An 11394-nucleotide genomic window follows, 5' to 3' on the forward strand; every position below is an offset into this window, starting at 1 on the left:
TAAGACTTCTGATATTTCTCAAATATGATAACTGTTTCAAAAACATTCAACTACATAAAATAAATATATCAGAACTTACATTCATATTTAGCAAAAAAGATTCCCTAAAATAAATATTTTAAGTTGTTTAAAGAAAAACATAGGTTCTAGAGTATTTTTTGTGAGTTTTCAAAATTCAAAAATAAACCCACCTCATAAGCATTGATAAGAAAGCATTGATACGAAAATATATATCAAAGTGTTTTTCCATTGGTGAAATATGTTTTAAAAGTTTGCAAATCTCAATTAGCCATATTTCAAGGCATAAAATTGCAAAACCATTTCCTTTTATTGTTCATAAAACAGAATTAAAAAAAAAAATTCCCTTAAGACTCAAAGCTCATTTAAAGTTGTGTTTCTGAATAACTACTATCTTTTGATTTAGATTAAAACTCTGGAAGCCCCAGGCAGGAAATATCAAGTGATCAAGCACATAACTCAGAGAGAGAGAAAAGTGATTAAAGAGAAAGAAGGGGAAGAAAGAGTTTTGCTTAATTATTAAAAAAAATAAATAACAAAAGGTATTGTCAGAAAATATTAAAATTCTTTTAGAGGCAAACCAAAAATCCATCAGAAGAAAGAAGTAAAAAGTAATACCCAGAGGAATACTGACTAGTTTGAATCAGTAGGATTTTTCTCTTTAAACAGTTTACCCCTTAAGTTCCCTGGCTGAGTAAGGAGGCACTATTGAAGAATGGAGACAAAGAGAAACTGATTCATAATCTTTGACACCACATTTTTATTCCATATGTTTCACATTTCCCAAAATGTCTCCTATTGCTAGGAAAGTGTTAGGACAGTTCTCATAATGGCTTCAGCTTGCATTTTTCCTTATTTTCATTTTGAGACTCACTTACAAAGGCCTCCCAAGGCCCTACAGAGAAAAATCTAGTTTTTTATTTCTAAATGGATGTTATATTTATAGATGTTTTTATGTCTGCACCTTACTAAAATATACAGAAAAGTCTGCAAGAGAGACTGAATTTTACAAAACAAAACAAATAAACAACAACAACAAAAAAAACAGGGAGGACTTTGTTTAAAAATTCTGTGTGAAAATTGTATGCAAAATGTGCTTGGCTCCATAATAAATATTTTCATGTGTCTCAGTCCTTTTATGATTATGGTGGCTTTTTATTAGTTATTTTTATTTGTTGTGAAAGGAGCTATGGTTCAGTAGTTGAACAACACAAATTATAACTGCTAAGAAAGCAGTATTTTTATTTTACATTTCTCCAGAAATTTTTTGCCTCCTTTAGGACACAAAACTTATTTGACATTTCTCCTGAACTCAGAGGGTTTTTAGTCTAACTTGGAAGACAACACACAATAATAATGAGCCATGGTGGTGATAACAAGGATACACAAGAGGGTTGTTAGAACACAGGAGAATATGAGGATTCAGTGGTCCCTTGTTTGTTTTTTAAAAACATGTTAAATATTTGGGGTCTAAATACATGCAGAGAGAATAATAGAACAAAAACCTATGTTTTTTCCTTTCAATTTTGTTAATTCTTAACTTCTTGTCTCTTAAATTTAGATCATTCAAAATAAGAATATAGTATTACAGATCCACATTAAATCCATTCTTCTAGTGTCACCAATCACTTTTCCTTACTTAGAAGTGACAACTAGGGGCACCCAGATGGCTTAGTCAGTTAAGTGTTAGACTCAGGTCATGATCTCAGAGTCCTGAGATCAAGCCTAGCATCCAGCTCAGCACTGGGCAGGGAATCTGTTTGTCCCTCTCCCTCTCCCCTCTTGGGTGCACCCACTCTCTCTCTCTCTCTCTAAAATAAATAAATAAAATAATAAAGAAAAGAGAGAGGAGTGACAACTATCCTTAATTTTGTGTGCATTATCCCAAAGCATGTTTTTATAGTTTTACTATATAGGTATGTATACACAAATGCATGCATGCACATGCACACACACAGTGTATGATACATAGTATACATATATTTACATGCATATTATATGTATAATTGTGTATATATATTTATAAACTGCATAACATCCTATCACTCTATATATCTTTTCTACAACTTGCTTTTCCCACTTAACATTTTGTTTAATCCTTACCCATGTCTATAACTGTCTATAACTATACATAAAGATCTAGCTCAATACTTTCTACTGCTATGTGGTATTCTAATAGATTATTAATATACAATATATTTAGTCATTTTCCATTTGATGTGCATTTGAGTTTTTTTCATCTTTCCCTATTAAAAATAAAATTGTAATGAACATCCTTGTATATAATGTCCTGTGTACATGTGTGAGCTTCTCTTAAATCTAAGAATTAAGCTGAAGTTCTGAGTCCTGTTACATGTGCAGCTACAATGTTATTTGATATTGCAATTTTTTTTTGCCAAAGTGGTTATATCAGTTTATAATTCTATCATTGATATGTAAGTTCTAGTTTTTAACAAAAAAAAAATCATCAAAAATAATTAAGGAAACATCCAATTCAAGAATTTAGAGAACAATAATTAAAAAAAGAATTTAGAGAATATATGTCATCATAAACTCGAGAAAGTAGCAAAAGGAGATAATGAAGAAAAGAGCAGAAGTTGATAAAATAGAAAGCATGAAAATAATGTGCACTGCCTAATCTTTTGGTGTTAGGTTTTGTATGTCTGTTAGCCAAATGTTAAAATGCACTATTCAATCAGTGTTAATCAGCATTATTAGTGGCATTATGTGAGTATTCTATAGCCTTATTTTTCTTTGTCTGGTTTGTCTATTAAATACTGAAAGAGTAATTATTAAAATATTTTATTGTTATTGTGTCATTTTTGCATTCCTCTGTTTACCTTTAACCAAGATAACAGAAGAAAAACTCAGGATTAGACAACAGTACATCCTATATAGATAGATACATACATAGATACATAGATACTTAGATATATTAACTATAGATATATTAGCTTTATGGGATTCTTTGAAAACATGGGTTATGTAGGTTAAAAATTGAATTTGATTCTATGTATAAATATCTGAAAGGGTTGTTGTGTGTGGGTGTGTGTAATCAAGTAACTGTTTACACCAACATGCATTTACTGCAGTTTTTCTTCACGTTGATATAATTTATTTAACCAGTTATTTATTTTGGGTTCTTAATCTGCCCTTGACACTTCACAGTTTTAACTAATGCCAAAATAAGAAGTCTCTATGGCCAAATATTTGTATAAGAATTGTTTCTTTAAATTCTAAAAAATTATAGTACGTAATCATGACAAATTTTAAGATGCTTGATACACATTGCCAAGTTGCCCCTACAAAATGTTGCACCATTTTATACTTTCACCTAAAAATGTTGAAAGTATATATTTTTCCTACATACCATCATTAGTACTAAGAAAATAATTTTTGTATCTTTGGCTATATAAGAAGTAAAAATTGGTTTCTCACAGTTGTACCATTAAAAATCAATAGTATGTAAGTACCTCTTTTTAATTGTTTATTCACTGTAATTTGTGTTTTTAATGATTTGTTCAAAGTCTATCCTCTGTTTTTGTAACGTGATGATAATTATTTTTCAGTGATTTTTATTATATTAATCATCATGTAAAATTATCTTCTTGTTTTCTCATTTGACTTTTAATTTGTTCTGTTACATAGTGTAGCGTTTAATTGTAATGTTCAACTTCTCAATCTTTTGTGAGTTCTTCAGTATTTTCCCAGCATTTGAAAAACATATACTAAATCTCTATTTCCTGCCAGAAACTGTTCTAGATATGGAGAAGACAATAAAAGACACATATAGAAAAGGCCCGTCTTCTTGAATCTAACATTCTATTCAGTAGTATTTCACCAATATTAAACACCATGTCATGACTCATGACAAGGAAAAATATAAATAATTCACTATTTTCCTAGCTATTTTCTGGTTTTTGATTTATTTTTAATTGATTGGAAATTTATTTTCTTATATAGTGTAAAGATATTGCTTTTTTTTTTTTTTTACAAATCTAAACAATTATTCCTTAATTCTCATTTGCACAGGGTTAAAAATGCCATATTTATCATAAACTAACTCTTAATTGTCCTAGAATCTGTTTTTTTATAACTTTCAATTAGGTTTTATTGATCTCCCTTATCTCTTGTTTGTTTACATTTGTTCTTTTAAAAGATTTGCACTGTTATAGTATGTCTCAATGTTAATTTAATTTTATAATAATTTTCCATGTATTATACTGCAGTCTATTGAATAATTGAATAAAATAAGCATTATACATTATAAAATGTGTAAAGAGTTTGATTATGAGTAGCATCATGGACTGTTAGTTATATGTCCCCAAAACGGTGAGAGATGAAAAGTTCTTTCAAGCTGTTTCCTGTTAACCTATTTTGAAAACTTTGCATTTTGCCTAACACCCCATTTTGCAATATGATTCAGGTAAAACTTCATCTTAATGTTCTATTACACTTGCTAATATATTTGCCTCTTAATTTTCTCATGCACAAATGCTCAGGTTTACATTAGATATTGCCATATCATATGAGTAAAATTTTTTCAACCTTGTCACATTAAAAATACAATTCTTCTCATTGAAAATACGTCCAGAATAATTATTATTAAAGCAGCAATAGGCATGCCAATATTTTTTTTTGGCTATTTTTAAATTTTATTTTAATTCCAGTATAGTTAACATACAGTGTTACATTAATTTCAGGTGTACAATATAGTGATTCAGCACTTCCATACAACACCTGGTGCTCATCACAAGTGCACTCCTTAATCCCATCACCTATTTCACCCATCCCCCCACCCACCCATGCCAATATTTTTTTAAGGACTTTATTTATTTATTTGAGATAGAGATAAAAATTAATGATTGACTCATACCATATATTATCATCTTCTATTGCTATTTCTCAAATATTTTGAAAATAAATTTTTATTTCTTACATTTATAAATATCTTTTAAGCTATGATGAGGGAAGAGTTCTAATATTAAAGTTATAAGTCTCTGATAGCATCAATCAAAGTTGTTAGATAACTGAATGAATCAATGAGTCCAAAAGCCTGGTTTCTTATAAGAAAAAAAAAAAATACACACACACACACACACACACACACACACACACACATATATGTAACTTGCTGTTTGGACTCTGCCTAATATTTTCTTTTATCTCTGAAGGCTAAAATGAAATTGCAAGTTCAAAAAAAACTCACCTGTAAGTCCCATTTTGTTTGTCAAAGTGGATAAAAAGGGTCCGCTTCTATCTAAATTACCCGAGAAATTTAAAGTCAATAGACCTGGGACAACTGGGTGGCTCAGTCGGTTAAGCATCTGCCTTCAGCTCAGGTCATAATCCCAGGGTCCTGGGATCGAGCCCCACATCGGGCTCCCAGCTCAGCAGAGAGGCTGCTTCTCTCTCTCTCTTTCTCTCTCTCTCAAACAAATAAAATCTTACAAAAAAATAAATAAATGAAGTCAGTAGACCTGACCACCTGGTGGGATTTTTCCTTATAATTTTTAGTTTCTTTTCTGGTCAAAAATGTTTATGGCAGCATTTTTATATATTCAGTAGTTGTAGAAGTGAGCTGGATTCTTGTCCAAGTTTGTTTTACATTTATTCTCTGATTTTGTTTTCTTTCAGGAAAATCACCAGTACTTTTTAATTCAGTGATCTCAAATAGGAATGTTTATGTTTGCTTAAAAGTGTATAGTGGTTTAGCCCGGTGATGGGTATTAAGGAGGGCACATACTGCATGGAGCACTGGGTGTTGCATGAAAACAATGAATCATGATCACTACATCAAAAACTAATGATGTATTGTATGGTGACTAACATAACATAATAAAATTTTTAAAAAAAAGTGTATAGTGATATTTAGAAAAGCAATCATAAAGTTGCCATTTACACTTTCCAAAATACCATGATGTATTGATAATGCATAGATGGTAATTTTTATATAATTTCTGTACCTAAGAGAATACACCATGTGGAAGAAATTTCTACTTTTAATATTCCTTTAAATTTTTTATTATATTTTATCAGTCCCTTTGGAAGTGGGAAGAATGCAGGTCATTCTTTTTCTCAATGATATTATAAAAGTATCACTGGAATTTTATTCTCTTATCATTATTGCTACTAATAATGCATGTGACAAATCGAGATTAAACCTATGTACTATAAACATTGATTTAAGAAAACTAAATATTCTTTACATTTAGCTGAGGAATAGAAAAAATACCTAAAACTGTTCTAGAGTATATTTATATAAACAATTTGTTCAAAAACATGTTTTAAGATTCTGATTTTGCTTCCTCTCTTCCACATTTTCTTTTAATCTTCTGTCAGTTTAGAGCTCTCAAATACCTCTGCTGAGAGAGAGTTCTTAACATTCCCCAAATAATTGAATAGTTTTTATCTTCTAGTTAATATACTGTGAGTGTGTATCTGGCATTTAGAAAGTAATTTATCTAGCTGGGTATTCTGGATGGCCATAGCTTCAGTAAGGGCAAAAAGCTGAATACAGAAGTTGCATTCAGTTAGCAAGTATATTAATATGACTACCAATCCAGATGTGGCAATTAGGAAATGAAGGACTGTGTAAGGAGAGCACAAGATTGGCCTGAGGACAAATTCGGGTTAAATCTGGGATAACCAGAGAAATGAGGAGATGAATGAAATTCATTTTTGAACGTGCTGTTTACTTCTTGAGCTGGGACATTTGCCATCATGTTTTTTCCTCCTCTTAATTATACCCTTGCATTGAATTACATCTTCAATCATTTCCTATTCATTTTCTTTCTCCTGAAATGCTTATACAAGGAAATCTTCTATCAACCACATTCTCCTTCAATGCAATCTAATTTTGTAAAATTACTTTTAGTTATTACAAAGTAATATTTTTATCATGGAATGTCTGGACACAATATAACAATGGAAAGAGGAAGACAAATCACTCATACATAATCACTTAACATTTTTTCATATTTTCTCTGTCTCTTGCTAAATATATTTTTATGGAATTGTGATCATATATACATTTCTGGCTTGTCTCATTTAAAAAATATTAGCTATTTCTCTATTTTACAAACTCTTTTTAAAAACATTGAAATAATGGATGGTATCCATTTGTAGATGCCTTATAACTTAGGTGGTCCAATTTGGAAAATATAGGGTATTCTATTTTTCATCCATCCTCCATTATCTATATTTAAAATTTCTTATTATCCCTCTCACATTACTACCTTCTCAATTCTTTCTCTACACTAAAATATCAAATACATTTAATCTTATAATAAATTCCTTGACACCAATTAGAAGATACATATGTACATTGTTAACTCTTCTGTTTCTCTCAATCTTTATCTGATCTACCAACGAATTCTTTTGGCTTGATCTATCTAGAGTCAGACTTTTAGCTTCTGATTAGGATGTAGAAAATTGGAAAGAGCATTACTCTCACCATAAAATAAGAAAAAAAGATAATTAAAAAACTGTAACTTGGGCGCCTGGGTGGCTCAGTCGGTTAAGCGACTGCCTTCGGCTCAGGTCATGATCCTGGAGTCCCTGGATCGAGTCCCGCATCGGGCTCCCTGCTCGGCGGGGAGTCTGCTTCTCCCTCTGATCCTCCCCCTCTCATGCTTTCTGTCTCCCATTCTCTCTCAGATAAATAAATAAAATCTTTAAAAAAAAAAAAAACTATAACTTTTGTTGAGTCTGTCAGATAGCTGAGGTCACAGAGTAGTCAACGAGCCTGAAATCTAAGGGAAGTTGAATGTCTCCATGGGATGACCAGGCACTAGCTTATTTGGGATAGAGAACAGAAAAAAGAAAAGGCTGCCAAACTAGTCTCCAGCCAAGTGTAGGCTCACATGAGAGTATAAAACCCCTGAGTGTCTCAGACATAAAGGAAGATGGCACCTGTTTTCATGTTCTACTTCATGGATCTTAGAGTGTGCCCCCAAAAAGGTGGTTTTGGAGGGAAGAAGGCAGAAAACTAGAGAAAGCCTCCTGTTCTGCTGAGGAGAAGGCAGGGAGTTTTGACTGTATTTCTCTTTTAGATGGGACAAAATTAATCCTCTGGAGGAAAGGCGGCAAAACCTGACACCCTTAGGGCATAGATAGAAAGCCATTGTATTTAGAGTAAGAGAACAGAAAACAAAAACTCTCTTGGGGACTGGCAGGGAAAGATCTGGCCTACTATTTCCTACCACTGGGGAGGGAAAAAGAAACAGGAACAGCCACTCTCAACACAGCCTGCCTAAGATTGGAATAAACAAGTACAACGGGAACAGCCCACATTCCTTACCACAAAGCCAGCAGGAAGAAAGTGGCAAGTTCCAGCCCTTTATCTCCAGAGTAGGAGGAAACATGGGATCAATAGGGAAAGATGAAGACTGAAAGTGGAATACAGATCATGAGAAAAATCCTCCAGGAATCCATGTCACATGCTAAGCTCAAAGTAAAGTGACAAGAATTTGAAGATACGGTACAACAAAAACCAAACTAAAATTAATTTCTGATTAGATTGATTTAATTCCTATAATAATGGTTTCATAGAAGTGACATGCCTATTTCTAAGCATAAATACAACTTCTATGTCAATTTCTACTGTCTTACACACAATGACAAACCTCCCATTGCAAACTACAAGACATACTAAAAAGGAAGGGGATGTGGTGAGGGGCAGTTGTCACGAGAAAGAAAACAACAGAACCCAACTCAGATATGATAGTCTTTTGAAAACATCGGACAGGGAAATTAAAATAGTTACTCAATATGTTAAAAGTTCTGGTGGAAAACATGGGCAAGATGCATGAATTTTAGCAGTGAGGTGAAAATTATAAAAGGGAGTCAAATGGAAATGATAGAAATATGAATAGTTAACATAAATGAAGAATGTCTTTGGCAGACTTGTCAGTAGATTTATCATTGACTACAAAGGTGCATGAAGAAATTTTGAGGTGGGAGAGTGATACAAGTTTCATTGTGCAGACAGTTACATGTCTCTGCATTTATCAAAACTCCTGAAATTTATACTAAAAAGAGTGAGTTTTACTAAGCTTAAAATAAATTCTGTGTTTGTGTGTGTGTGTGTATCTTTAAATTCTGACTATTATCTCTGCAGCTACCATCCTTGTCCAAGTCACATACCATCTCTGTCTGGAATATATAAATAACGACATTGATGGTACTGCTGACAAAAATGAAATGCCAGTTCTAAATTGGGAGTCAATAAGGTACAAGGTGCATCTTAAATTTGAAAGCATTGTGAGGCACAAATCACAAGATGTCTAGCCTTTCTTCGTCAAGTTCATGAAGAGCTTGCTCTTCTTACTTAAATGTCTCTCAGCAGGAAAAGCTTTTATCTCCTTCTCCTTGCTATAATTTTGGGTCATTTTTTGCTACTTCAACTCCCCCCACCTCTACTACCTAAATTCTGAATCTTCATTTTTACTCATTTTTCTCCAAGAGCTGCTTTTACTAATTTCCTTTTTTCATGCAGTCAATGACTAGGATAGTGAGAAATAACTTCCATGAAAAATTTAGATTTAACCAAATAATTATTTTTTTTAATTCCGCAAGCCAGAAGCTATCCCCCTTAAGTTTATTTCTCTTATGACACAGGCTTGTCTTAAAATACAGGCCCTTCTTTTCCTTACAACAATATGACAGAAGACCCTCTTTCTATAGAAGGCATTGCAGTGTTATTTTCCTGTACTTAAAACACTTTCTTATTCACATATAAGGATAAGATGGTTTATAAATTCAACTTTTCCTTATCGCTGTCTTATTTCATGCTTATTTGGAGTATAAAAAACAACCCAAATGCAACTTTTTCTAGAATTATAAAATCACTGTCAAAATATCTCTTCTATATAACATTTAATTTGCTAAAAAAGAAAAAGAAAGAAAAAAAAAAGAAAAGAAAGAAAATTAACTCTTGAGACTTCTTGCTAAATGACAATGCCATTAAAATTTCCCAGGTGTCCTGTTCCTCTTTCATTGATTAAACTTTTCCAAAATAAATACTATTTCTCATGTCAGATCCCTTGCTTTTAGTCATCAAAGTTGATGTATAGATGTCTCTTGAATTTATTGTTTTTGAACTTATATTTAGGGTCTAGCTTTTCTTCTAAAGTGCATCTTAATCCAAAATTATCCCACACTAAAGTGTCTATCCCAACTGCAATTCTAGAAAGAGTTAAAATATTTTCCTATTCTTTTCATTGTGCTTTTCCTTTATCTTTCTCCCTTTCACTTTCTACCATTTTGGATTTTTACTCTTTTTGTTTTTATTCTCTTTGAAAGTTTCCATTGTAGATCAATCCTTACCATTCAAAAGGGCTGAAGAGGGGCACCTGTGTGGTTCAGCCAGTTAAGTGTCTGCCTTTGGCTCAGGTCAGGACCCTGGAGTTGCTGCATCTAGCAGGGCATTGGGCTCCCTGCTCAGTGGGGAGTCTGCTTCTTCCTCTCCCTCTGCTCCTCCCCCTGCTACTTCTTTCTCTCTCACTCACTCTCTGTCTCTCAAATAAAATCTTTAAAAGATAAATAAATAAAAGAGCTGAAGCCAAGAACCTTAGAAATATATTGTTGAAATAAACTATTTTTCTGAGAATGTTCAACAGTAAAATAAATCAAACATCTCAATTTTTTTTTTATTTCTATCAAAATTATAGCTCCACCAATCCACCTTGCTCATTATTATAAATTAACCTTCCCATTAACAGAGACGTTACATTCTTTTTTTTTTTTTAAGATATTATTTATTTATTTGACAGAGAGAGAGATAGTGAGAGCAGGAACACAAGCAGGGCGAGTGGGAAGGGGAGATGCAGGCTTCCTGCCAAGCAGGGAGCCTGATGCGGGACTCGATCCCAGGACCCTGGGATCATGACCTGAGCCAAAGGCAGACGCTTAATGACTGAGCCACCCAGGCGCCCTACAGAGACGTTACATTCTTATAGGACTATTCATTTATTTTGTATTAAGCTTTGCCAAATATGTATGTAGAAATATAAATTTGGCTATATTATGTCCCTTCTAGAATATGAGAAGTATTAAGTACTTCATGTTTAATCCATTTAATGTATGTAATAGACTAGTTAATTTTAATAAATTGAGTAATAATATAACAATATATTTTAAGTCAACAAAAGAGGTAGAATTTCAAAATTGGACACTTGCTCAGTTGAAAATACTTCAATACTTTTCTGTTTTCTTTGTTCAAATCTATTTTACCCTGTCGTCACTTTTATTAGAGGCACATTTTGTCCTGTCTGCCTAAACGAAAGTCTTTTGATTTTAAAAATGAATCTCTAAAAGATAGATAAATATCTATCCTGAGTATCTCCTTTATATATACTGCCAAGATTCTTATCA

The sequence above is a fragment of the Mirounga leonina genome, unplaced genomic scaffold, assembly GCF_011800145.1.
Source record: "Mirounga leonina isolate KUSES-001 unplaced genomic scaffold, KU_Mleo_1.0 Mir_53, whole genome shotgun sequence".
Classification (NCBI taxonomy): domain Eukaryota; kingdom Metazoa; phylum Chordata; class Mammalia; order Carnivora; family Phocidae; genus Mirounga; species Mirounga leonina.